Source organism: Bubalus bubalis, chromosome 4 (assembly GCF_019923935.1).
Source record: "Bubalus bubalis isolate 160015118507 breed Murrah chromosome 4, NDDB_SH_1, whole genome shotgun sequence".
In the NCBI taxonomy this organism is placed as follows: Eukaryota; Metazoa; Chordata; class Mammalia; order Artiodactyla; family Bovidae; genus Bubalus; species Bubalus bubalis.
The window spans coordinates 159,683,627-159,710,655 of record NC_059160.1 but is presented as its reverse complement, the minus strand read 5'-3'; the positions used below and the strand labels follow the sequence as shown (position 1 = coordinate 159,710,655).

At 42.6% G+C, this 27,029-nt stretch overlaps 1 protein-coding gene across 3 annotated transcripts in view; it reads left to right on the top strand.

Moving 5' to 3' along the window:
• Positions 1 to 27,029, top strand: part of GRID1 (glutamate ionotropic receptor delta type subunit 1) — a 688,259-nt gene that overhangs the window by 527,749 nt on the left and 133,481 nt on the right. The gene's annotated exons all lie outside the window — the stretch shown is intronic.

Genomic DNA, 27,029 nt, shown 5'->3' with positions numbered 1-27,029 from the left:
GGAGTAGATTTGGGAATAAAGTCTAAGTGTGTTTCTCAGGGTTTCCCCATAGCACAGGTTGGACATCCATCCACTTATCTCTGCCCATCATGTCCTGGGTCCTAGCTTGCTCTGGACTGTTTGGTGCCTATGGATTGATAACCTACAGCTGCCCAGATGGCTGAGTTTCTCCACACCCAGAAGGCTGGTTCTTAAAGGGACAAGGGATGCCTTCTTCACTTCCACTTTCTCTGTCCTTTTAGGGTCTCACTGAGGGTTTGCGATCCTACCAAAAAGTACCACTTGGAGCTAGGCAAAAGACCTGCATTTATTTCTAAGGCCATGTGGTTGGTGTATTTGCCACATGTCCCGCTACTAAAAATCACTCATTGGGGTTTTCTGCACTGCCCTTCTGGAACCATCACTCTGCAAGACAGCACCCAGCAGTGTAGAAAGACGGCACCCCTCTCTGATTATTATACACGGCTGCTCCATGGTCCGGGAAGGATTTCTTGGGCATTTAGGAATCACCTGCCCTCACCCTTCATGGAAAGTCTCACCATTTCATCATCATCCTATTTCTGAACAAACTGGATTTCTGAGGGCAGAAAACATATTTATTTAACTTTTATTATGAACTAATTTGGAAGCATCCAGCCGTCTCCAGAGGTCTTCTCTGTGGCCTCTGTAATTTATGTATGATTTAATCTTCAAATGCAGTCTCACAGAGACCTTGCCGGATTTCCTCATCTGCCTCCCCGCACAGAAATGAAATTATTCCCTGAGTGTCTTAGATCACGAAACGCTACCTTTTGGAAATGAAAAGATAATACTGTTTATGTATGAGTATGAGGGAATTACTTTACTTGTCTGTAGTAACACTGATTAAATTGAAATGTCAGAGCTAATGTTACAGTTAATAAATGTTATACATATTCAAATCTGTCTAAATACTGAAGATTCTAACGAATGCAGAAGATGCTGTTTAAAATTGCAGGAATACCCAAATCTCCTTGTGATTGCTATTTTTGCTATCCATTTCCAGGGAATGAGGTAAAAATTGTGTTATAAATGAGACCCATGTTCGTGATGTCTGCAGGTGCTGTTTCGTCACTTGGTGTTTACTTAACCAGATAAATTGGCACTGTTATAAGAAACTGGCCTAGCATTGAGGACATGTTTTTATGAGATGCGTTGCATCATGTAAATCAGAAGGTGATGGGGTAGAGGTGCATTGTCAGGGTGTGATGGGAAAATGGAGTGTCAGACATTAGTCTACCAGGAGGCCTTCAGTGAGAGGCAAGGCAGTGGGCAGCCCCAGGTCCTCCCCAGCACAGCCTTGCAAAGTTTATCATGGCTTCTTCTCTCCTTCATAAGAGAAACTATAGCCAAGAACTGTCATCTCAGTGGGCATCCTTGACCAGGTGGCCATAGCATCCTTTCCTACGAGGAATAGAACACAGATAATCTGATGGGGAAGGCAGCCAGAGGAGAAGGCATTCTGGCTACTGTGGCTGTGGGGGCAGCTGGTGTGGGGTCACTAATGACAGAGACGAGACTCCCGTGGCCCCCACCTGTTTCCCCAAAAGTTGTCTTGATTTTTGGAGGAGGGCTCAGGCCACAGAGGATCTTTGCCAGTTTGCCGTCCACCCACCTCCTCTCCCCAGATGCTCTGTGTTCCCCTGTGATTTCCAAGTTTGCAGAAAGAGCGTGAGATTTTGAGCTCCATAGATAAATGGTAGTTGCTAATTCTAGCCTGCCCTGCGCTAGCTGTGTGGCTTTAGTCTAGGTTTAAATGCTGAGGCTGCTCAGGGAGCTTTGTGTGTTAAAGAGGGGTAGACACAGCCATCTCCTGGGATCCTTCTGTTAATCAGTGAGCTAATGTTTCATCAGGCACCTGGCAAGTCACCTGGTTCATCGCAGGCACTCACTTCTCCCACTGGCTCCAACCTGTCATGCATTTTTAAACATTAGGACTAGGGGTTCCCTTTTCCTCCCCACTACCCTCTCTCTGTCCTGGCAAAGCCCCAGTCATCTTTTGGGTCAGCAGGAAGAGAGCAAGTGGCCCGTCCCTTCTCCTTGGCCCGTGGAGTTGTCCAAGGCTTAGCTAGAGAGAGGAGGAAGTTGATTGAGACACAGACCTTGCGTCAGGGCAGATCGGGGAGGGACTTGGAGTGAAATGTCTGTGACAGGGCAGTCAGCATCCGCGGACAGGTAGCTTGGCACCCTGGGAGAATTCTAATTTGGCAGGATTTTACCAGCAAATGACTGTAACAAAGAAAGGATATATTAAAATGTGCATTAGGGATTGTGGTTATTATAAATTATATTCTTTGAACTCTCATTTAGATCCAAGAAACAGACTGCATAAGGCAGGCTCTGAGGATTAATCCTTTCAGAACAATGGAATGTCAGTGATCATTTGGAAAAGTAATTATGCCAAATTTAATTATCATGCACGTGCGTTTCGTCGGTGTAACCGAGCACACCCAGAGGACAGTGGGGGAAAACTGCCCCAGCACGGGCTCTTGATTGAGGAACGTGGTACAAAATTATACATGTTGTAATTGAGCGTCACTTAATATGAGGCTTGATGGATATAGAGATGGTGGGTGGAGCAAAAGGGAGGGTGAGTTTGGCCTCACTCAGCAGATGTTGGAGATATTTGGAAAGGCTTTTCAGTGTTTTCAACATATTGGAGAGAAGCAAACTACATTTCAAGTAGGCTGGTAAAAATGTTTTTCTGTTTTAAGCATTTCTTTTGTTCTCTGTTCTTATAGTAGCCTCACCTCTTCTGAATTGCAGAATTCAGCTTGGAATACTCAAGTGAGCCGCTGAAGGGGACTTTGGAAGAATGTGTGTGTTTGGGGGAGAATATGAGGGTGTTATGAAGTGTTGTGGTGGACAGATGGACCATGACAATGTGGATCACAGGGATTTCAGAGTTTGTAATATTAGAGCCGGACCTACTGGGGACACACACCAGGTTTATCTGTCTCCTGGTCTCCACCCCTCCTTCTTCCCTTGGGTTAACTAACACCAGCCCTTTAGAACTTCTTGTCACTGCCTCCCCTGAAGACCAATATCATATGATATCGCTTATATGTGGACTCAAAAAAATAATACAAACGAACTTATTTATAAAACAGAAATAGACTCACAGACATAGAAAACAAACTTTGGTTACCAAAAGGGAAGTGAGGGAGGAATAAATCAGGAGTACAGGATTAACAGATACAAATGACCACGTATAAAACAGATGAACAGTAAGGATTTACTGTATAGCACAAGGAACTATATTCAGCATCTTGCAGTAAACCTATATTGGAGAAGAATTTTTAAAGGACATATGTATAATTGAATCACTCCACTATAACCTGAAATTAACACAATACTGTAAGTGAATTATACTTCAATAGAAAAAGAGAGCTCCCCTGATGGCCCTGGATTGGGTTGGGTGCCATGCACTTCCTTGCATAGGACAGCAGCATCAGCATTTATGCTAATCTAGAGGGGTAAGGGTGTGCCTCTTACCCCTGTACACCGTGGGTACCCTCTTGAGAGCAGGGGCCATGTCGTTTGTTCAGTCGTGGTTCTCCAGTCCCCAGCTTAGCTGCATAGATAGGGATCAGGAGGTATTTGTGAGAATGTGTGATCAAAAACTGGAAAGAACAGGAATCAGTTCTTCCTCTCCACACATCCCTAACTGCTGAAACGTAAACAAGTTGTCTTCAAAGATTCTTGGTTTAGGGGTGTGAGCTATAACACCCTGACGGTGAAAGCACTCGTGTTTGAAATGTGGACCTTCCATCTGATGTGGGGGCAGGAGCTAATAGGTTGGCTTCTCTGGGGTCAAGGAGGTGTAGAAAGCTGGTCTCTGAATCTCTGAGAGGACAAACAGAGTGTATGGCAAATGCCTGCAGGTCCGCCGGGCCCCCGTCTTTCTAGGATACATGTAAAAAATTACTTTTCATTTGTTCATTTGAGTTCAGAGTCTCATTATCTATTGAAGATTGGGTCAAGATTTCAGTAAGGGTCCACAAGCCGGGAGCCTTAACTCCAGGTTAGAGGTGTTACTGTTGGATTATCAATGCCACGGACCTGAAGCCACATGGGTGTGAGTGGTCGGTGGGCAGATCTGCAATGCTGAAGAAACAGCATCTGCCCATGCTTTCCGCTAACTCCGCTGCCACAGGTGGAGTTTGATGGCCCTGCCGGGACTTGGCATCTGTGAGATGCAACTTTCCCTGCCCTGGAAGGTCAAGAACCCTCAAACTGCTACAGCCAAGCAGAATGGCTACCATACAGGAAATCCAGGAGTAATTCCATGGGGCTCTTAAGAGAGACAAAATGGGGAAATTGGGGATATTGTGCTTGAAAAACCATGGAGAATATTGCAAATACACATTTACTATTGACTTTTGTCTCCCTGGTGCTAAGTTGCTTCCCTCATGTCCAGCTCTTTGTGACCCCACAGACTGCAGCCTGCCAGGCTCCTCTGTCCATGGGATTCTCCAGGCAAGAATACTGGAGTGGGTTGCTGTGCCCTCCTCCAGGGGATCTTCCCAACCCAGGATTGAACCCGCGTCTCCTGCATTGGCAGGTGGATTCTTTACCACTAGTGCCACCTGGGAGGCCCCCAATGAGTTAATAAGATGAGGGTGACTATTATCAACTGCTCTTCCAAGATGTGGGCAGGCTTAAAGATAAAGGCGTGCAAGGTGCCTGTGGCTTGCTGAGTTAATTCCATTTTCCTGGCAGCGAACAAATGGGGCAAACTGGGAATTGGCAAAGAGAGGGAACCAGGTTATTTTGAAATTGGCCAGTATGCTGGGAAGGGACCTAAGTACATTATCTCATATAATTCCATCTACTTTTCCAGACAACCTGAGAAGTAGGTGGTACCAGCTCCATTTACAGCTGAGTCGCCCAACTCCTGCAACTAGTAATAATAAACGCATCTGAAATCTGTTGCGCACTTGCCATATATTGCCATTTCATAAAGCTGAACCATATAAAACTGCCATCTGAGAAGATAAAAAACAATGGAAGGTCAGTACTTTCCACATATCTTATTTGTGACTGAACTAAAGTCAGGCCATGTGACTCCAAATTTCCTGCTGTGTCACTGCCTCCCAAGGAGGTAAGCTTCTGTACTACTGCCAAAACAGATGTCAGAATGCCATGTTATATATTCATAAGAACAACAGTTGTTCCTAGAGGTGGATGTGGTGTGAGGGAAGTGAGCAAGTTCCCATGGACCGTGCTCTGGGCTCTGTTTCTTTCTCACGCTCTTTACCTGCATGGCAGGGTACCCCCAGAGGTGGAAGACGCTTTTGCTGTATTAAGTTTAAAATGTCATCACTAATTAGCTAGGATTGCAGCCTGGGGCAATGCAGCACCGGGCCTGGGGACTTAACTTTATAGACAGAGAATTTAAGGGAAAAATACATTTTCCAAACTCATTTTAAAAATAGTTTCCCTTGGAAATTAAAACCATTAAATGTACATCATTATGTAGATCAGTATTCATGCTTTAAAGGAACATAATTTTGCCTTCATTTAATTTGTTTCTCCAAGACCTAATTATGGATTGGATGAAAAATGTTATTTTTCTATCACTGTGCAAATCATCCTTCACCACCCAGGAGGACGGTTCTCTCTGGTTATGGAGGGTCATTTTATGCAGTGATTAGTCAAGAAGAGTCAGGGAGACCTACTCAAGAAGGAGCTGGTTGTTCCTGAAGACGAAGAAACACAAGTGCTCTTCTTTTCAGGAAGACAGAGGGGTCGGGGTCAGCTTGGCTGGGACTGCGTATCTCTCCCCAAGAGCACTTGCCTTCAGCTGCTTGACCAGGTCCTGGGAATGGAAGGGTGTCCAGCAGCAAGGCCAAGGACTGGTATAGGAACCAGCCCCAAGTTCCATCAGACGGGGCTGCCTGGCAGAGAGCACCAGGGTAGTGGAAGCCTTAATAGCACCTGATTACCTTGACTACCATTCAAGGATGGGGCAGAAGAGAGTGACTGTAGAAGTCACTTTGCTTCCTGGGAAGTGCTGATGCCAGCAATTTGATCCGGAAGACTCAGAGGTTGGGGTGGGTTGGGGTCGTAAAAGCAGCAAGCCCTCCACCATGCGCCCAATGTGTCAGGCACTCTTGTGTTGTTAAACACTAGTGTTTAACTTAGTGTTAACTTCAGTGTTGCTCAGTGTTGTTAAAGCGTGTTTCCAAAACTTTACAAACACCCACTTATCTAATCCTCCCAGCAATTATAGAGGCAAGTGCTTTATTATCTGCATTTGGGGTGCATAGGAGTTGAGCGGCTTGTCCTGAGTCACACTGCCGGCGATGGAGGAACTCCAGCAGTTTGGCTGGATTCCCTTGCTTTGACCACTCTGGTCCCACATCTCAGGATAAGCGGGTCACTCATGACTCACCGAGTGCCGTAGATTCACACATGTGTTTAATCCTCTCAACAGCTGTATACGGGAGGAGGGGATGATGGTGAGCTGCTATTCTGGTGGTCTTCTCCGCTCAGATGGTAAAAAATCTTTCTGCAATACAGGAGACTCTGGTTCAATCCCTGGGTCAGGAAGATCCCCTAGAGAAGGAAATGGCAACCCACTCCAGTATTCTTGTCTGGAGAATCCCATGGACAGAGGAGCCTGGTGGCTACAGTCTATGGGGTCACAAAGAATTGGAAAGGACCAAATGACTAACACTTTTCCTTTCTTTTCAATGAATCACAGGTTTCCACGTTTCCATGCCCTTTTGTAGTTCCCTCACCTTGAACTTGGGCTGGCCTATGACCCAATTGAGTCAATAGATTGTGGCAGAGCTGACCCTGGGGCTATTCTGGGTCTCAGTCTTATGTCAGCCTTTATTTTATGCTCTGGGGGAAGCCACCTGCCATGTAGGACATCTGACTACCTGAGGACACCATCCTCAGCAATGAGGAGAAGCTATATGGCGGGAAACTGAGGCCCCAGCCAATAGCCCCTGCAGAGCTCCCAGCCTATAGTCCTACCACCTTGCCAGTTAGATGATCAAAGCCATCTTGGAAATAGACTCTGCTGCTCAGTGAGCTTCCCCGACGTGCAGCAAAGAGCTGAGGCTGAACTCTATCCAAATTGCAAAGGTGTGAGCAAAGAAACAGAATGATTGAAAATGCTTTTTATCTTAAGCTACTGTTTTGCAATTGTTTGATAATGCAGCAAAACATAATTGAAACACCTATTCACTTTACAGATAAACAATGTGAGGTACAAAAGAGGCTGTAGAACATGCCCAAAACGATATAGCTAGGAAGTAGCAGATACAAAATTAATCAAGCAGTGTGAGTGCAGAGATGCTCTCTACCTCCTATGCACTATTCTCTGTTCCCTCTGTTGGTGCATCTTCCAGGATGTACTGTATATAGAATAGTGTTGTAAGTGAGCCCTGACTTCCTGCCTATTGGGCCTTCTTGGTCTGGTTGGAGTTTCCATTCCCCCTTTAGAATGTCTCCCAGCCCAGGGCATGCTCAGACTTTAATGAACTCCAAGTATGTACTAGATACTTTTTAGCAGCCTTATCGTGCAATCTTAACCACAGTTAAGATGAGTATCCCCACTTTGCAGATAGAAAAACTGAGGCTTGGAGATTTAATTTGCTTAGGTTAACATAGTATGTTTGGAATGTGCACCTAAAATTTGACCCTGGTCCAGCTCTACCTTCATACACAGTCTGTAGTCCGACTTTGCCTCCTGTACCCACTATTCAGTATCCCTAGCAGGCTCTGGCCCTCCTTCAAGCTGTTGCTGAACTCTGTCCAAATTCAGCTCCTTACCCTCTCCCTTCTTCAACATCAAGGTCAGCCATTACCCTGGAGGTGCTTTGCAAGTTTGTAAGACCACCCAGACTTGGTGGCCCCTCCTCACTCCCCTGATTAGAGACCACAGTGCTTGTTTTTCTGGGCATGCCAACTTCCACGCAAGACAGATGGGAGAATGTCTGTGTTCAGAGGGGCCATCAGCTCCTGTCAGCATCCTGAACACTGTTCTGAGCACAGTGGCAGCATGGCCAACTTGCTTTCCTGTGGCTCTTTAGGGATCAGGTTCTGGCTGGGCCATAGGCAGGTCTCTCCTCCTTACCGGGAGAGAATGAGCAGGGAGGAGTTCCTAAGTGAGGGCTGGAGCTTCCCAGGGAGCAGGGGCTCACAGCCTCAACAAAGAGGTCAACGCATCTACTGATGGGTGAGCCCTGAGCCCCCAGGCTCTCCTCTGTGGGCTAGGCATGTTTCTTCATCTTAGGTCTGGTGCTTAGATCAGGGCACATCCCAGCAGCTAGATCCATGTGCACAAGTAGCCGGCAGACACGAGCATATTTGATCAAAAAGTGCAGGCCCATTATTTGCATCCACGCATGCTCATTCATGTCTGACTCCTTGCGACCCCATACACTGTAGCCCACCAGGCCCCTCTGTCCATGGGATTTCCCAGGCAAGAATACTAGAGTGGGTTGCCGGTTCCTCCTCCCGGAGATCTTTCTGATCCAGGGATCGAACCCACTACTTCAAATACCAGGAGAGCAGTCCTGTGCTAGAGAGACATGAGACTGATCTAAAAACATCCAAGTGCTTTAAGAGAAACTGTAACAATGATAAAAATATGAACTTCCAATAAGCCAGTCATTTTACATACAGCCTACCCTAATCCTATAAATACCTCTTTAAGGTTAGAATTCATTATTTTGCAAGTGAAGAAACAGAATCAAAGAGGTTATTTGCCCAAGATCACACAGTTGCTAAAGGGGAGATGCTACTAGAATTTAAGCCTAAGTTTAGCTCCCAAGATGGGCCTCTCTCCAGTATGCCTTGCTATCTCTTTCTTGGCCTACTGAATAGAACACAAGGAAAGGGGACATTTTTTTCAGGGGACGGGGCAATCTCTGGGCCTTGAATGCTCTCTTTCACCTCTGCTACATTGCACATGCTCTTCCTTTAACCAGCAATGACCTTTCTGTTCTTTGTTTTAAGGAATCCTATTCGTCCTTGAATATCATGTCTTACTCTCTTAGTCCTAGGTTTCCCTAGACTTCCAGACTCAGAGGACCATTCTTCCCTGTCTTTCCAAGTGCATTCTACAAACTCTCTCATATGCAGCCCATGGTTTTAATTACTTTATATCACTTTACCTTTCTCCCTTCAAGATCATAAATTTCTCTAAGACAGGGGCTGTGGCTCATCCATCTTTGTGACCACTGCCTGTCAGGTTCTGGCCTGTGACAGACTTCAATAAATATTTGTTTAGTTAATGGATATATTGATGAGTCAACAGAAGAAATAACTCAGTGAACCATTGCCTGTATTTGGAAAATGACAACTGGGATAGAGGTGAGCCCCTTCCCTTCCATCGGTTGAGGGCCTCAGTAGTCATTTAGGCTGATGCTGTGTGGATTCTGATATCATATGGAGATTTCACTAGATGAGTGACCTCATGAGTGAAATGGACCATTGAGTGACAGAGGGTAAAATCAGAACGTTTCTTTATAGGTTTTTATTTTCTAAAACTTGAGAAGGAAATGAAGCTCTGCAATATGTGCTACGTAGGTTGACATTGGCGCTTGGATTGCCAATGCAGCACGAGGCCTTAGCCAGTCGACACCCAGGGAAGCCCACTGCTCTTATTTGTGATGCTTGTGGGGAAGTTGCTCTGCCGTGATGCTCTGACAGCCTTGTGTGTATCCGGATGGGCTACAGGTAGAGGTTTCAACTGCAGCTACGATGAGTCTGGGTGGAGCACCCTGCGATCCTCCCGGAGCCTGAGGGAAGGGCGGCCTGTGAGGCATTTGCTGTGGTCATCTCCCATCCCCTCCCTATTTCTCCTGGGGAGCCATCCTTAGACAGTTTCTAACTTATGCTCAGGTCCTGATGACTTGGGAGGGTTTCTGAATACATATTGTTGCTGTGGGCTAGAAATACTTAGCTGAGTCTCAGATTGGCTTCATAGCAGCTGGGTATTCACCATTTGTATTATATCATCCAGACGGTTTTGTTTCATTGCTGTCTTTTTAAAAAATTGATTTCTTTTGATTGAGATATATTGACATACAACACTGTGCGAGTTTATGTTTTATAATTTTATTTATTTATTTATTGGCTGTACTGTGTCCTAGGTGCAGCATGTGGGATCTAGTTCCCTGATCAGGGATTGAACCCAGGCCTCCCGCATTGGTAGGGGGGAGTCTTAGCCATTGAACCTCCAGAGAAGTCCAATGCTGTCATTTTTGATGTGTGGCTAAAGGACCCAGGAAGGTAGCACGTTTGGCCACACTTCCTTTCTCTGTCTGTATACGTAATAAACTATCTGAATCTACAAGCAACTGATGTAGCTTTACCAGCTGAATCGTTCAGGGCTCAGTTCTGGCCTTACCTGTGTGCCTGACGGCACCTTCATGTGTCACCTATGGCAGAGTTTCTCAACTATCTACAATGAAGGACCACTTAGTTTTGTTTTTGATCTACCACCTGCCAATATTTTCACTCATTTCATAAAATGAGTTTCTAAGATGAAATAAAAGACCTACAAACATAAGTCCCTCCCTCTTTGTGTTAAATCACACTACTCAGGGTAATCTGTCAAATTGCTGGATGTGTTTATACACTTGATTTTGATTTCTCTGCTTATCTCAGTGAGTGCTAGAAGTAGTTTGAGGGCTGGCACTGGTCCATAGATCACACTCTAGGCAATACTGATGTGTAGAATGTGGGGTACCCCCAGGGAAAAGTAGGGATTTTAGAACACAGATGGCTGACCAGAGTGCCCAAGTTTTTATTTGATTTCAATAAATTATAATGTATTATAATTCATATATGCCTATCAAGGGGTTTATAGATAATACTGAGTTTTGAGTAAAATGATCCTTAGAGAATGGGACAAAATGGCTTAAAAAGTTACCTGTTAATAATTTTCAGACTGAAGGTAATATAAAAAATATGAAACTGACCAAGTGGACATTTCTTCAGATTTTAGTGTGAAGTCCTTGTCAGCCATAAGATAAAAACAAGGACAGTATGTTCTGATATTGTAGGAAACTGGTTAAAAACATTCCAAGTTATCCATGGAAATATTTAAGATATCAAATTAAATTTATAGTGGTTAATAATGAGCTTTTCCTTAAGTGTATATTGAATCTTGAAATATTCCCTAATGAAAATATAATCTTCCAAGCCTGGCAGGATATTTAATGATAATTGATTGCATCTATGTCTCCACCTGAAAAATTTGACTTTATTTTTTATATTATATGCAATGTGCTGTGTGTAGGTCGCTTCAGTTGTATCCGACTCTTTGCAACTCTATGCGCTATAGCCTGCCAGTTTCCTCTGTGCCTGGGATTCTCCAGGCAAGAATACTGGACTGGGTTGCCATGCCCTCCTCCAGGGGATCTTACCAACCTAAGGATTGAACCCATGTCTCTAAAGTCTCCTACATTGGCAGGCATGTTCTTTACCACTAGCACCGCCTGGGAAGCCCATTATATGCACTATGTTCATATATATGAATTGTTGTTATTCAGTTGCTGAGTTGTGTCAAATTCTTTGTGACCCCATGGACTGCAGCATGCCAGGCTTCATAAATAAGCATAACATATGGTCTTGGGGCTTAACATACTTTCACTGAAGGAGTAATGTACAGGAAATGTAGAGACCATGGCATGAGGTCACCTCCAAGACCTTCCTGACCTTGGAGAACATGACCAGGCACGTCTCCACCTTTTACTCTGCAAGTACAGGTCAAGGTTTCTGGCCAGTCTCCAGCTGGAGTATGTCTCCATGAGTCTGAGCTTGGGGCTGACCCTGGAATGTGTTTTCCACCAATTCGAATTCATAAAGGGCCTGAGGGCTGGAATTGTGTGTGCTTTGATCTTGTACCAATTACAAGATCATAAAGACACACCCAAGGGGCACACTGAGTCCTCCTGCAGTTTGTCTGTTCCAGGCTTCATTGAAGAATGTGGATTAAGGACAGGCCATTTGGGGAAGGCTCGTGTGGCTCTGTCCGGGCCAGAGTAGTGACTACAGACATGTGGGGTGCTGGCTGTCAGTTGGTCACTGGCATGGCAGTGCCCCTCGGCTTCTCTGCCAGGGCACGCTGAGCCTTCCTGTGTCAAAGCACAGCTTAATTGCAAAGTACAGTTTATTTTTCATTACAGAAGGAAGTCAAGCTCATTATAGAAAGTTTTTTAAAATGCACTGAATTCTAAAGAAAAAAAATCAGCAATAATTTCATTACTTAAAAGGAATCATTGTTAAGTTTTCTATCTATCTGTCTATTAATATCATGTGTTACAGCACCCCATACTATATACTGGGGCTTCCCTGATGGCTCAGAGGATAAAGGATCTGCCTGCAATGCAGGAGACATGGGAGATGGAGGTTTGATCCCTGGATTGGGAAGATCCACAGAAGAAGAAAATGGCAACCCACTCCAGTATTCTTGCCTGAAAAACCCCATGGACAGAGAAGCCTGGCAGACTACAATCCATAAGATCACAAAAGAGTTGGACATGATTTAGCGAGTAAACAACATCTATCTATCTATCACGTACTATAAAGACCCGTACTATATAGATACCACATGGATAGTATAGTTTCATATACACATATATAACAATAAGAATATATTTATCATTTCCTTATAAAATCATAATATCTTGATTCCCTACCTTTGAGCTGTGCTGACCCCCAGAGTCAACAAACTAAAGAAGTAAAGGCCTGTGGACTCCCTGCTGTGATGGGAGTGACAGAAGATATGGTGTTTTCAAGCTTTGGCAGCACTTTATTTCTATTTTGACTGTGACATTGTCACTTTTTGTCTCCTGCACAAACTCTTTTCAAATTCTTCACCAGCCCTACCCCAAAGCATAGCTTCTCAGAGTCAACCCAGCTCTTCACTAATACTGCTAACTTCATTTGCATATGACTTGGCCCATTTATAATACCATCACCAAGAAAAGGAGGCCTGTAACCAGGGCAACCAGAAGGGGTGCCTTTGCAATTCAGACTTCAACAGACTTTCTGCTCCATTTAGTTGGATTCTGATCTACTCTTGACTCCCTTCTCTCTTGAGGCTGTGAGAGTGGAAACACCCAGAATCTGCCTTCATCTGTGTCCTCTTTTCCAGGGCCTCCCCTCAACCCACACGCACAATACAATCTATTTCTACTGACAAAACACTTCTTCAACAGTTACACGAGTCCCCTTCTGATTTCACTAACTAACATTTAGGGTCATGACATTTTCTAATGTTAGTGCAATCTCTAATAATTGTTTTTAGCACTGTATAATATTATATCTTGGGGTGGACCATACCTACTTAACAGTTCTCATGTAAGTGGATTTTAAATTACCCTTTTTGGTTTATTTTCTCTATTGTATTTAATTATTTGATGATCATCTATGTGGGTGATTTTTTTGTCATTAATGAGTAGAGTTTCTTTCCTATGAAAGTCCCCTAGAATTGAAATGACTGGTCAAGAGGTATATTTGTTAAGCTCTTGAAGCAGACTGTTAAGTGCCTTCCACAGAGTATCAATTTACCCTGTGTTATGATGGTCCTCGTTTCAATGTATCATCAACTAGGTATTTTAATTTCAAAAATATTTTATAAGCAGGAAATAGTACATCACTACAACTTATCTTTTTATGACATTAGATATAACATAGTTCCATGATTGTTAGGTAATTACATATTATCTTTTATGGAAATATTTGGTTTTGTCCTTTTCCATATGATTACTGGTTTTCTTTCCTTTCAGTTTTAAAGATGTTTTACGATACAAGGCTTTTTGACTATGAGACTGGGGGGCAGAAGTGTGTGTGCGTGTGTGTGTGTGTGTGCGCGTGTGTGCGTGCATGTGTGTATGCGTGTGTGCGTGCGCGTGTGTGTGCATGTGTGTGTGTGTTTGCTCATTCATGTCCAACTCTTTGCAACCCCATAGACTGTAGCTGGCAGTCTTCTCTGTCCATAGAATTTTCCAGACAGGAATACTGGTGTGGGTTATCATTTCCTCCTCCAGGAGATCTTCCCAACCCAGGGATGCCATCCCCGTGGCTCCTGCATTGGATTCTTTACCACTGGGCCACCTGGGAAGCCCAGGTGTTTGACACCTTTGAAGCATCACACCTTCAACCAATCATGAGAGGTGATCAGATGCCTAATTCTTACCTGATCATGAGTCAGAAGAATCTTGTGCTTTTGAGCATAACTGTCTTCCCTGAATTTTGGGTGAGGGAAGTTGCCATATGATCTTATATTAAGATTCTTCCAGATCCACACTCTAGTCATCTGTCTGCGCCAGGATAGATGTTTCTGTTGGAATTCAAATAACTATAAAAATAGGCACGAATATCCGCATTATTGGACATAGTGATAGTAATAATTATTAGCTTTTATTGAGTGCCTGGTCTGTACCAGGCATTTTCATAAGTGCTGAGGGCACTGCTGAAAATGGGTCAAAAGTATTTTGTCCTCATGTAGCTTATATTCCAGTGAGGGGAGATAGACTACACCTTTATTAAATTTTTTAGTAATTACATAATAAAATAAGTTGCATAATTTTATATGGTGACATATACTATTCAAAAATGAAACCAGAAAATGAGACAGAGAGGGACTCAGCAGGAGAATCTACTTAGGATTGACAAGGAATCTCTAGAGAAAATGAGAACTGACTGAAAATGATGCAAAGAAGCCGACTCAGAATAGTTCTAAAGTAAAAATGTTTCTAGAAGAATAACATGTACAAAGGCTCTACACTAGGAATAGTTGTAGAATGTTTGAGAAAAAAAGGCCAGTGTGGCTGTTTCAGGTACCTAGGAAGAAGTGATGCTGTTATTAGAGAACTAATAGGGATCAAAATGTGGAGAAGGCTGTAGGTCGTGCTTAGGATTTTGGATCGTATTTTAATTGAGAGCTAAGGGAGCATTTTAAATGGAGTGATATGAAATCATTTATGCTTCTGAACATCACTCCACCTGCTGTGTGAAGGATGGACTATGGTCGGGATAAGCCAGGCTGTGCTGCTGTCAGAAGCCTAACACAAGTTTATTTCTTGTTCGCACAAAGTTAGTTGCTTATGCAAAGACTTCGTAGTCATTTTTGATTTCACCTCCTGCATAAAAACCATATGCTAGTGATAAGCCCCTGTGCCCAAATTTCTAACAAATGGGGATGTTTGCAAAAGGGATTCTTACTTTTTGTCAAGAGCATATAAGAGTTGTGCACTTTTCTTTTCATGTCTTTGTGTCATGGATATCACGTGTTGATAGAGATAATCACAAGATAGATGTTGCCTGGATCCATGAGTCAACGCATGGAGAAGGTATTCCCTAGAGGTAGCCCCACCCTCACTGAAGAAGACTGAGAAATTTAAGAGAAAACATACTGATATTTGATGAATAGTAACTGCCTATAACCACATGCTGCTGGCATGGAAATGGTCATATTAGGGATACCAGTTACAGGCGGTCTCAAGGATCTAAATGGTATTGTTGGCTGGGACTTGGGAGGCAGCAACAGAGATGGTTCAGTTTCAGGACATATTTCAGAAGCAGATGGGTTTTATGTGGGAGGTGAAATCAAAGATAACTCTGATGTCTTTGGCTTAAGCAACAAAGTGGATGATGGTGCTTGTAACTGAGGGAATGAAAATAAAGCAGTAGTGCATGATGAATATTTCAGGAGTGTGAGGATCAAAGTTATGTTTGGTATTTGTTCGAATTTGAGTTGTCCATTAAGTATTCAAATGGAGATGTTAAGTTAGAACCCAAACACTGGAATCTGGTGGCCAGGGAAAAAAACCTGATCTAGGAAGAAATATTTGAAAGTGATCAGAACACTGGTAGATTTTAAAACTTAAAAGAACCTACCATCAAGACTACTATATTCTCTTTTTAAAAATAGCAAAGCTTGAGGTTGAAAAGGGTTAAGTAGCTTGATCAAGGTTATAATTACCATGTGACTAAGATAGGGTTCAAATTCAAGTCTTTTCCAACTCATTCTGCCAAAGATAATATTTGCTTTTGTATTATTAATACAATATCAACTTTTTGTTCCATTTTGTAGCTCTCAGCCCTCTTTTTTTCAGGCAGGGTTTCACTAGTGGAGAGAAATATAAATTCTCATCCCCAGGTGATGACTATGGGACATAGGATATTCAAGTTAACTGGCCGAGGTCATATGATATATTTCAGGCAATCTTACTCTTGATTTTTAAGTTTTTCAACCCTAGTACTTTCTACGACACTATACTGTCTCAATCAATAAGAAGTTATATGAACATTTTACCCCACTCCATTTATTTTCAGTTCAGTTACAAATGACCCTCCTGGGTATTTGTTCTGAGCCCAGGGAGGCCACAAAGATATAGAAACTTTCAGATGCTGGCCTTTCAACGCACACAGTCCAGATGACCAGATGCTCTTTGTTGCTATGACTCATAGTGTTAGAGCTCATCCGAGGCAGAGTCTTCTCTGAAGCCCTCTTACAGAGTAGTGTGGTGTTCATTCTGTTTTCTCTGTTGTAGAAACAAAGATGCTTTATTTGGTTACTTTCAGATCTGAGTTACATGTATAATCTAAAGAAGAATCACTGGGACTGGAAGCAAATATCATTTCCCCTCTGATTATGGACTATGAAAGAGAAAATGGGAAACAGGAAAAGCCATCTTTCTCTTCCTAGACTATCTGTATAGCCAGCTCAAGTCTTCTATCTCCCATAACAAGAAATGTTTTCAAAATCTCTCTCACTCGATTCCTACTATATAAAACAATCACCTTCAGGGGTAGGTCTTAGCTCCCTTATTGTCACCCTTATTTATGCTTTCTGGGTAATGTTAATTGTTTGACTCTGGTTCTGAGGGCAATGAGAGTCCATTTACCTTCTGTGCAATTGGCGAGACCTCTAAATTGTGAAGCTGAGAAGAAGAGACCAGAGAACGGAGGTCTGAGGCTATGAAGTTTCCAGATTGCACCAGTATAATGATCTGGTTCCCAGAATGTCAGTAAAATGTTGGGAGAAATTTAAGGACTTCAGGAACATGTCCGGATTCTGCCCTTCATCTGTAATCCTGGAGTCAGAAGAGATTCTATCACCATGGTTATTGACAGCCTTGAAGATATCTGCCCTTTCTTCCTTTATGAGACAAGAAGATGCTTATGAAGGCCCTACTATGTGTGGAGGGAGAATTTTACAAGAAAATCCCAGTGGTCTTAGATTCAGAAATCTTGAGTTTACAGCTTCCCTCAACTATTTAGTAGACATACAAGAAGTCATATTACTTCTCTGAGCCACGATTTCTGCATTAGCTAAACTGAGAATGCTAATTCCTATTCTGCTTAATTCATAAATTATCGGTGACACTCAAATGAGATGTAGCGTGTGGTGATGCCTTGTAGAGTAAAAGAAAGGCCACTTAATGTTTGGGAGGCATTACTATAGACAGCGTAAGAATACAGAGAGAAATGAATCAGTTCATACCTTTAAGATGAGCACAGGAGGGAATTCCCTGGCAGACCAGCAGTTGGGACTTGGCACTTTCACTGCCGTGGCCATGGATTAAATCCCTAGTTGGGAAACTAAGATCCTACAAGCCTTAAAAAAAAAAAAAAAAAAAAAAGAGCACAAGGACAAATGCAGAGGAAACTGTTACTGTTTCTTTAAATTTTATTTATTTATTTATTTTTGGCTATGCTTGGTCTTTGTTGCTATGCGGGCTTTTCTATAGTTGAAGAGAGTGGGGCTACTCTAGTTGTGCACAGGCTTCTCTTTGCGGTGGCTTTTCTTGTTGCAGACTACAGGCTCTAGGGTGTGCAGGCTTCAGTAGCTGTGGCACATGGGCTCAGTAGCTGGGACTCCCGGGCTCTACAGCAGAGGTTCAGTCGTTGTAGCACAGGGGCTTAATTAATTGCTCTGTGGCATGTGGGATCTTCCTGAACCAGGGATTGAACCCATGTCTCCTGCATTGGTAGGCAGATTCTTGCATTGTCAGGCAGATTTTTTACCACTGAGCCTCCAGGGAAGTCCCAAAATTGTTTCTACTGATGCATAACAAACTACCCCCAAATTTAGTGGCATCCGACAGCAACATTTCATTATGTCTCGCAGATCCTGGTGGTCAGGACATGGAGCAGGCTTAGCTCTTCATGGCAACAGCTGAGATCTCTTGGTTGTACTCAGCTGGCAGATGGGCTGGTTTTTGGAGCGTCAAGAGGACTTCGCTGGTATGTCAGGTTCCTTGGCAGTGGAAAGGGGGACTGAGCTCATCCAAGACTGTCTTCCAGGAAACCTACATGCAGTGTGACGGTCTCAGGGCTGTTAGATGTCTTACAGCTGGGTGGCTGACTTCCCTCAGGACGAGTGTCACAAAAGAACCAAGTGGATGCTGCATGCTCTCTTAGGATACAGCTTCAGAAATCAGTGTCACTTCCACCACAATTTATAAATTCCAAGAGAAACCAGTCAAAAGTCAAGGGAAATAACCTATGAGATTTCTTTGCATCAAGAACCTCATTTATTTTGGAATTTTCTGCGCCAGGAGACTTGGTTGAGAAATAATTTTATTTTTGAATCTAACAAATCATGGCTTCTACATATTTTCTGTAAATTTTGCTTGAAAACAAAATCCCTTCTGTACTCTATCTTTGAGCTGTCTATGCATCTTTGTTTACATTATGATTTATAGCTAAGAGAGGACAAAAGATACTTCAAATTCTGCCTGATACTTTGTGTCGCTAGTGGTAAAGAACCTGCCTGCCAATGCAGGAGATGTAAGAGACATGGGCTCGATCCCTGGGCCTGGAAGATCCCCTGGAGGAGGAAATGGCACCCCACTTCAGTATTCTTACTGGAAAACCCATGAGAAGAGGAGCCTGGTGGGCTACAGTCCATAAGGTTGCACAGAGTCTGACACAACTGAAGTGACGTAGCATACATCTGTTTATTAGGGCTTCCCTGGTGGCTCAATGGTAAAGAATCTGCCTGCAAATGCAAGAAACATGAGTTTTGATCCCTGGGTCAGGAAGATCCCCTGAAGAAGGAAATGGCAACCCACTCCAGTATTCTTGCTGGGAAATCCCATAGACAAAGAGGCCTGGTGGGCTACTGTCCATGGGGTCGCAAAAGAGTCAGACATGACTTAGTGACTAAACCACAATGATCTGTTTATTAAGTAGATTTTCTATTTTCCAAATTACTGCAGGTAACACTTTTGCTCAGTTTTCTGCAATTATATAACAAAGGTACCCTTTCCTCTAACTCCCAGTAATATTTTCCTCACTTTCCTTTAAACTCATGAGCCTCCTCAAGGTTCACTTTGCTTCCATTAAAAGTCTCCTTAAGGTCCTTCTAGATTCCTTCTTTTCCACAGTCCCAAAGTCTATTCCACACATTTTACATTTTCCCCATTGAAATGCCACCATATTTCCAGATACCACATTCTGTTCAAGTTATTACTACTTAATAACAAATGTCACAGAACCTGCTGTTTTAAACAATAATACTGTATGTCATGTATCGTGCATGTCAGAAATTTGATCAGGGCTTGGCTTGGTGATTCTTTTGGCATTAACTGAGATCGCTTGATGATACTCAGCTGCCTGATGGATTGATCCTAAGGGTCTAAGATGGCCTCACTCACAAGTCTAGTGCTTTGGCAGAGGTGGCTGGAAGGCTGGATTCATCTGGAACTGTTGACTAGAAAACTTATGTGTGGTTTTTCCAGCATGGTAGTCTCAGGGCTGCCGAACGTTTTGCTTGGTAGCAGGCTTCTCTTAGATAAGTGATTCTGAATGGAGCATGATTCTGTCCCTGGGGGAATATTTGGCAATGTCTGGAGATATTTCTGGTGGGGGCCTGGGGATGGGGAAGATGCTGCTCAACATCCCACAGTGCACAGGGCAGACACCCCACCCCCCAGGTCCACAACAAAGAACTACCTGGTCCCAAATGTCAGTGTGGTCAAGGCTGAAAATTCCTTTCCTAGAGCGAGCATCCTAAGAGTCAAGCATAAGTTTCTGATCTAGACTTGAAGACAAGCAGCATCATATTCAGACCAGATTTTAAGAGAGAAGGGAATTAAACATCACTTCTTGATAGGGGGTGGTGAAGAGAATGTGGGATGGGAAACATTGCCACAACCATCTTTAGAAAATACAGTCTGCTCCAGGAGCAGTCAGGGAACTCTGAATGCGATCTAAGCCACAGAAAAGGGGCAAGCAGAATGCTTTAAGGATGCGGGAGGATCTGCCTCTTCTGGTTGGAGGGATAAAATGGGATTTCCGGAAAACATGACAATTCAGCAATTTTTTTTTCAGTGATAAATTAAACCTTGAAAGAAGTGGAGTATTTTGAAAAACTCAGTTGGAGACACAAACATTATAGATAGAAAGAACAATAGAAATAAGATATTCATTCTTAAGGATCAGCAGACTATGGGTTTTGGATTAAATCCAGCTTGTTATTTATTTTGTAAGTAATATTAATTGGCACCAAGCCATCGGTACTCTTTGAGTAGTTAACCACAGGGACCATGTGGCCCAAGGAGCCTAAAATATTTACTGCCTGGCCCTTTATGGGAAACTTTGCTGACCCCTTAGACTAGTTCATTAATTTATTTGTTTTTTTCAACAAATTCTTAAGTGGATGCTATATACCAGAAATGTATCAAAGGTTGAATATAGAATGGTGAGCAAAACAAAGAGTAGAACAGACAGAAGCAAAAAATAGTTATTTAGGAGGGTGATTTTGACTATTAATAACACAATATTTGAGAGCTGTAAAAAAAAAAAACAAAGTTCTGTGCTTAAGCATATTGAGTGCTTGGGAAAAGTGAGCCGGAAAGACTTTATAAAGAGGATAAAGGTAAGACCTGCCAGATGAGAAAGAGCCAGCGATGGGATGTGAAGGCTGGTGATAAGAATTATCAGGACGGTGAAGAGGGTACACAGAGTTCCCAAGGCAGGAAATAGTGTGGCTTGAGAGAGGAATTGAAAGGTGGTGCATTTTGTTGGAACTTAGTAACTAAGATGGAGAGCGTGGCAGGGGTTTAGTTTGAAGAGCAGGCCTGGGACAGGTCTTGGAAAGTTTTATAAGCCATGAAAAGGACACATGCTTTTAAATCCAAGTTTAACAGAGAACCACTTGGGAATTTTGAGAAGGAGAGTGAAATAGAACAATAACAGTTTTTATAAGAAGAGGAAAAGAAAGAAAATTCTGGCTGCAGAGTAGGGATTAGATAGCAGGAGGAAAAGAGGCTTTGAGAGATAGGTAAAGCAGCTCATAAAGATTCTAGATCAGAAATCATGATAGCATGATCTAGAAATTGTGCTTCTCAGCACATTAATCTTGTTAATATGCGGAAGCTGACTCAAGAAACATGGGATGGAGCCAAGATTGTTTGCTTTAAATGAATTTCCAGGTGATGTGATGTCCTGGTCCACTCACCACACTTTGTGCAAAGAGAGTTTGGAGGTAAAGATGTAAAAAAAACCTGGGTCTTTAAAATGCCTTTTGAAACATTCATTTTACTAACACTTTTCCATGACTAGAAGTCTTAAAGTAAGTATGCAAAACAAAATCATGCAAAAGAGAAAACCCAGCCCCAGCACTTGCAACCATTATAAATAAACCAGAAGTGAGAGAGAAAGCCTTTTACAGAGCTTCAGATATGAGATGTATCCTGAGAGCTAAGAGTTTGTGAAGAGCACACAGTTTCAACTAGTTAATGAAGAACTGCCCAGGGGATGATAAATTTTATTAATTTTTCTAATAAAATTTTATTGAGGGAATCAAAATGAGGAAAAGAGAGTCTCTGCCTTGAAAGAGATAGAGTATATTTGTGAAGAATAGACATGGAATGTTAATATATCGTGAAAAGCATTTCCACAGGGTCAAGGCTGGAGTGCTATGAATTGGGATCACCAAAGGGAGACGTGTCCTCCTGGTAAAAGGTTCAAGGATGGATTTCTAGAATGATCTTCAAGGATAACTCAGAGTCAGAGGACAAAGGACAAGCAGAGAAGATAGCCCAACATTTAGAGACGGTATAATGAGAGACACAAACTCCTTTTTCAGTGCAAAGACTCATAGTACTGACTGTCAGGAGGTATCTTGTCAGATTTCAGACTGATGTATAGTGCCATTAATTCTAGTCAATTCACACTAGCAAAAATATCCTAAGCTGTTAGCATGGACCTGAGCATAGTAAATACCTGAGAAAAAAAAGTATCATCAATAACACTAACTAATGCCTAATAATAACCAATAACAGATGCTGACACAGGCCAAGAAACAATATAACCAATTCAAGTAACTTGCCAGAGGTCTCCCAGCACACAGGTGGGAGAAGCAAATTCCATCCTGGCTTGTTTCATTATGGATACTGCCTTTGGTAGAACTTGCAGTTTATTTAGAGAGACAAAATCAATACACCTAAAACAATTAGAGATACGAAATCAACATTTCAGTTATACTCCAGATTGCAGTGCCGCTTCAAAATGAAAATAGCTTATTGTTTTTCTTCTGATTTCAGAAGCAATGTTTCCTCTCCGTAAAGTAATTCAAACATTACAGGATAGTATTGGGCAAGAGATGAGCATTCCCTGCAATCTCATCACTCTACCTAATTCCAGAAATAGCCACTTACAACGGCCCCGTTGTGTCTTAGTCACCCACATGTGCCATCTCACAAAATGAAATAACCATGAAAAAAATCGGATCATACTATATATAATGTTACGTAATCTAATTTTTCTCCCACACAAACCCACAAACCAAGGAACTATTTGAAGGTGAAAATACCCTTATGTTCTTCCTAAACCTTTATAAAGATGAATTCAATTCTTCTAGATAGATAAATGATTTCTTGGTCACTTGATATCCATCTAGCTCTGGCTAGTTCAGATACAATTGCCTGAGTGTACTAACACTGCCCATTATGTTATTCTGAGAATCCTCTCATCTCACCGTCCTTACCAAGGGGTCATAGATGGGTCTCATGATAGATTAGTTCCACTAGCCCACCTCTCCAGCACATGGCTCCATCCTTTGCCAAGTTATTATCAAGATGTGTGTATGTGTATAGAACAAGTTGGGTTTATTTAGATGCAATTACCTGCAATAAATTCACTGGTTTTTACAACGTGATCAAATTGTACACATTCATCAGTTGTACAATGTGATCAGCTCTGGCAAATGCAAATGGTAGTATAATCACAGCCACACTTCCATTATCCCCAAGTAGCCTTCTTTTTACTTTTCACTTGATACCCTCCTCCCATTCCTGGCCCCAGGCCAACACTGATCTATCTTCTGGACCTATTGTTGTTCAGTTGTTCAGTTGCTAAGTCATGTCTGATGCTTTATGACCCCATGAACTGCAACACGCCAGGCTTCCCTGTCCTTCACTATCTCCTGGAGTTTGCTCAACTCATGTCCATTGAATCGCTGATGCCATCCAACCATCCAACCTCTGTCGCTCCCTTCTCCTCCTGTTCTCAGTCTTTCCCAGCATCAGGGTCTCTTCCACTGAGTTGGCTCTTTGCATCAGGTGACCAAAGTATTGGAGCATCAACTTCAGCGTCAGTCCCTCCAGTGAATATTCAGGGTTGATTTCCTTTAGGATTGACTGATTTGATCTCCTTGCTGTCCAAGGGACTCTCAAGAGCTTTATCCAGCATCACAGTTTGAAAGCATCAGTTCTTTGATGCTCAGCTTTCTTTATGGTCAACTCTCTCATTAGTACATTACTACTGAAAAAAACCATATCTTTGACTATTGGACCTTTGTTAGCAAAGTGATGTCTCTGCTTTTTAAATATGCTGTCTAGGTTTGTCATAGCTTTTCTTCCAAGGAGCAAGCATCTTTTCATTTCATGGCTGCAGTCACTGTCTGCAGTTATCTTGGAGCCCAAGAAAATAAAATCTGTCACTGTTTCCACTGTTTTCCATCTATTTGCCTTGAAGTGATGGGACTGGATGCCAGGACCTATAATAACGCCTTTTTAAGGAAGTCATATAAATGGAGTCATAAAGTCTGTGGTTTTTTGTGTCTGGCTTCATTCCCTTGTGTAATGCTTTGAACTTCATCCATGCTGTTGCCTCTATCGTAGTTTTTTTGCCAGTAACGCTGAAGAAGCTGAAGTTGAACGGTTCTATGAAGACCTACAAGACCTTTTAGAACTAACACCCAAAAAAGATGTCCTTTTCATTATAGGGGACTGGAATGCAAAAGTAGGAAGTCAAGAAACACCTGGAGTAACAGGCAAATTTGGCCTTGGAATACGGAATGAAGCAGGGCAAAGACTAATAGAGTTTTGCCAAGAAAATGCACTGGTCATAACAAACACCCTCTTCCAACAACACGAGAGAAGACTCTATACATGGACATCACCAGATGGTCAACACCGAAATCAGATTGATTATATTCTTTGCAGTCAAAGATGGAGAAGCTCTATACAGTCAACAAAAACAAGACCAGGAGCTGACTGTGGCTCAGACCATGAACTCCTTATTGCCAAATTCAGACTGGAATTGAAGAAAGTAGGGGAAACCACTAGACCATTCAGGTATGACCTAAATCAAATCCCTTATGATTATACAGTGGAAGTGAGAAATAGATTTAAGGGCCTAGATCTGATAGATAGAGTGCCTGATGAACTATGGAATGAGGTTCGTGACATTGTACAGGAGACAGGGATCAAGACTATTCCCATAGAAAAGAAATGCAAAAAAGCAAAATGGCTGTCAGGGGAGGCCTTACAAATAGCTGTGAAAAGAAGAGAAGCGAAAAGCAAAGGAGAAAAGGAAAGATATAAACATCTGAATGCAGAGTTCCAAAGAAGAGCAAGAAGAGATAAGAAAGCCTTCTTCAGCGATCAATGCAAAGAAATAGAGGAAAACAACAGAATAGGGAAGACTAGAGATCTCTTCAAGAAAATCAGAGATACCAAGGGAACATTTCATGCAAAGATGGGCTTGATAAAGGACAGAAATGGTATGGACCTAACAGAAGCAGAAGATATTAAGAAGAGATGGCAAGATACACAGAAGAACTGTACAAAAAAAGATCTTCACGACCCAGATAATCACGATGGTGTGATCACTGACCTAGAGCCAGACATCCTGGAATGTGAAGTCAAGTGGGCCTTAGAAAGCATCACTATGAACAAAGCTAGTGGAGGTGATGGAATTCCAGTTGAGCTATTCCAAATCCTAAAAGATGATGCTGTGAAAGTGCTGCACTCAATAGGCCAGCAAATTTGGAAAACTCAGCAGTGGCCACAGGACTGGAAAAGGTCAGTTTTCATTCCAATCCCAAAGAAAGGCAATGCCAAAGAATGCTCAAACTACTGCACAATTGCACTCATCTCACACACTAGTAAAGTAATGCTCAAAATTCTCCAAGCCAGGCTTCAGCAATATGTGAACTGTGAACTTCCTGATGTTCATGCTGGTTTTAGAAAAGGCAGAGGAACCAGAGATCAAATTGCCAACATCCACTGGATCATGGAAAAAGCAAGAGAGTTCCAGAAAAGCATCTATTTCTGCTTTATTGACTATGCCAAAGCCTTTGACTGTGTGGATCACAATCAACTGTGGAAAATTCTGAAAGAGATGGGAATACCAGACCACCTGATATGCCTCTTGAGAAATCTGTATGCAGGTCAGGAAGCAACCGTTAGAACTGGACATGGAACAACAGACTGGTTCCAAATAGGAAAAGGAGTACATCAAGGCTGTATATGGTCACCCTGTTTATTTAACTTATATGCAGAGTACATCATGAGAAATACTGGACTGGAAGAAACACAAGCTGGAATCAAGATTGCTGGGAGAAATATCAATAATCTCAGATATGCAGATGACACCACCCTTATGGCAGAAAGTGAAGAGGAAGAGTGAAAAAGTTGGCTTAAAGCTCAACATTCAGAAAATGAAGATCATGGCATCTGGTCCCATCACTTCATGGGAAATAGATGGGGAAACAGTGGAAACAGTGTCAGACTTTATTTTTTTGGGCTCCAAAATCACCGCAGATAGTGACTGCAGCCATGAAATTAAGAGACGCTTACTCCTTTGAAGGAAAGTTATGACCAACATAGATAGCATATTCAAAAGCAGAGACATTACTTTGCCAACAAAGGTTTGTCTAGTCAAGGCTATAGTTTTTCCTGTGGTCACGTATGGATGTGAGAGTTGGACTGTGAAGAAGGCTGAGTGCTGAGGAATTGATGCTTTTGAACTGTGGAAAAAACTCTTGAGAGTCCCTTGGACTGCAAGGAGATCCAACCAGTCCATTCTGAAGGAGATCAGCCCTGGGATTTCCTTGGAAGGAATGATGCTAAAGCTGAAACTCCAGTACTTTGGCCACCTCATGCGAAGAGTTGACTCATTGGAAAAGACTGTGATGCTGGGAGGGCTTGGGGGCAGGAGGAGAAGGGGACGACAGAGGATGAGATGGCTGGATGGCATCACTGACTCGATGGACGTGGGTCTGGGTGAACTCCGGGAGTTGGTGATGGACCGGGAGGCCTGGCGTGCTGCGATCCGTGGGGTCGCAAAGAGTTGGACACGACTGAGCGACTGATCTGATCTGATCTGATCTGATTCCATTCTATAAGTATACCCCACTTTGTTTATCCACTCATTCACCAGTCACCATGACTGACATGTGACTGGAAATATGTGACATATGTCCACTTTAGAGCTATTAAGAATAAAGCCTCTATGAACACCACATCCTGACTTTTGTGTGTACATATTTTATATTTCCCTTATGGAAATAATTAGGAGTGGAGTTGCTGGAAGGTGTGCTCAGTGTACATTTAACTTTACAGGAAATTGCCAAGCCGTCTACCAAGTGGCTGCACTTTTGCGTTTCAGATCCTCACCAGCACTCAGTAACATCAGCCTTGATTTTAGCCATTCTTATGTGGTATAGTGGGATGTCATGTGGTCTTGTTTGATGTTTCCCTGATGACTCATGATGTTGAGTTTTCATATGCATATAA